Source organism: Carlito syrichta, unplaced genomic scaffold (assembly GCF_000164805.1).
Source record: "Carlito syrichta isolate Samal-C Ts95f unplaced genomic scaffold, Tarsius_syrichta-2.0.1 Scaffold313233, whole genome shotgun sequence".
Lineage (NCBI taxonomy): Eukaryota > Metazoa > Chordata > Mammalia > Primates > Tarsiidae > Carlito > Carlito syrichta.
Genome location: NW_007257329.1, coordinates 29975 through 31604, shown reverse-complemented (window position 1 = coordinate 31604; position 1630 = coordinate 29975).

The window sequence follows — 1630 nt, the reverse complement described above, 5'->3', positions numbered from 1 at the left end:
TATTTTCAATTTATATATTGTATTTCTTAATATTATGACCAAGAATTTTATCGGCATTAATTTTTCAGTGTAGTTTGTTGTTTAAAATAATGTAATCATCAAAATGATACATATTGTTACACTACTATTAACTAGGCTTCAATATATCAGTGTTTATTTCATTGTGTTAAATGTATACTTGTAAATAAAATAGCTGCAAACCTTAAAAAAAAAACTGTCACACTGGCACATGCACAGACAGATCGGTGAGACAGGATATATGGCAGTTTAGAAGTACTCAGCCGCTTACGGGCTTCATAGTGAAAAAGCAAGTGATGATTTGCACTATATATGGTATACAAAGTGTTAATTACTTTGATATTTATAAAGCACCTACAACTGTCTTTTTTTTTCATAATCAATATTTTTTATTATGGTTTTGTGGGGTACAGTTAAGGGTTAGGTGTACAATTACGTTTCATTCAGGCACCCTGTTGATAAGAGGTGTTTCCCCATCCCCAGATAGATATTTGCTACTGTTACTACAAATAAGTCTTAAAGAGACCAATAGGCCAGGCGCAGTGGCTCACGCCTGTAATCCCAGGACCTTGGGAGGCAGAGGCAAGAGGACTGCCTGAGCCCAAGTGTTCGAGACCAGCCTGGGCAATTTGCTGAGACCTCGTCTCTACAATAAATTTAAAAACTAGCTGGGCATGGGGGCGCACGCCTGTAGTTCCAGTTACTTGATAGGTTGAGACAGAAGGATCACCTGAGTCCAGCAGATCAAGGCTGCGGTGGTCGTGAGCGTTCCATTGCGCTTCGGACTGGGTGATAGAGTGAGACTCCTACTAATAAAAAAAAAAAAAGGAAAAGAAAAAAACAAGAAGTCCAGGCTCAGTGGCACAGCCTGTAATCCCAGCACTTTGGGAGACCAAGGCGAGTGGATTGCCTGAGCTCATGGGTTCGAGACCAGCCCGACAACTCAGCAAGACCTCGTCTCTACAATAAATCAAAAAATTAGCTGGGCGTGGTAGCGCATGCCTGTAGTTCCAGCTACCTGGAAGGCTGAGGCAGAAGAATTGCTAGAGCCTAGCAGGTCGATGTTGGGATGGTGGAGAGTGTGCCACTGCACTCCAGCCTGGACGACAGAGTGAGATTCCAACTCAAAAAAAAAGAAAAAATGAACAAGGGACATGAACAGTCAGTTCATAGCAGAGGAAAAACACAGGTCTTCATCAAGATAAAGATGCACAGTCTCTCTTGTGGGAAGAAAAATGCAAATGAATGTGATCGTGAAATGCTATGTTTCACCTATCCGATTAGTAAAGCTAAAAAAATCTGACAGATTCTGTTGGTCCAGGTGTAAGGAAATTCAGACATGACAGGGAGTGGGGAGTAAACGAATCACACTTCTCTGGAGGGTAATAAAGCAATATCTGTATTTAAATTGGAAATGTCCTTTGACTTAGTGGTTCCATTTCTCATTTTTCAAGTACATCAAGACATACATTGTGGCATTGCTTGTAATAGCAAAAGATTGGGAATAGCTCAACTGTCCACCCATGGGAAATTCATGAAATAAAAATAGTACATGTGTTCAACGAAATACTATGAAGTCATTAAAGAGAATGGGAGCTGGTGCGGTACCTCA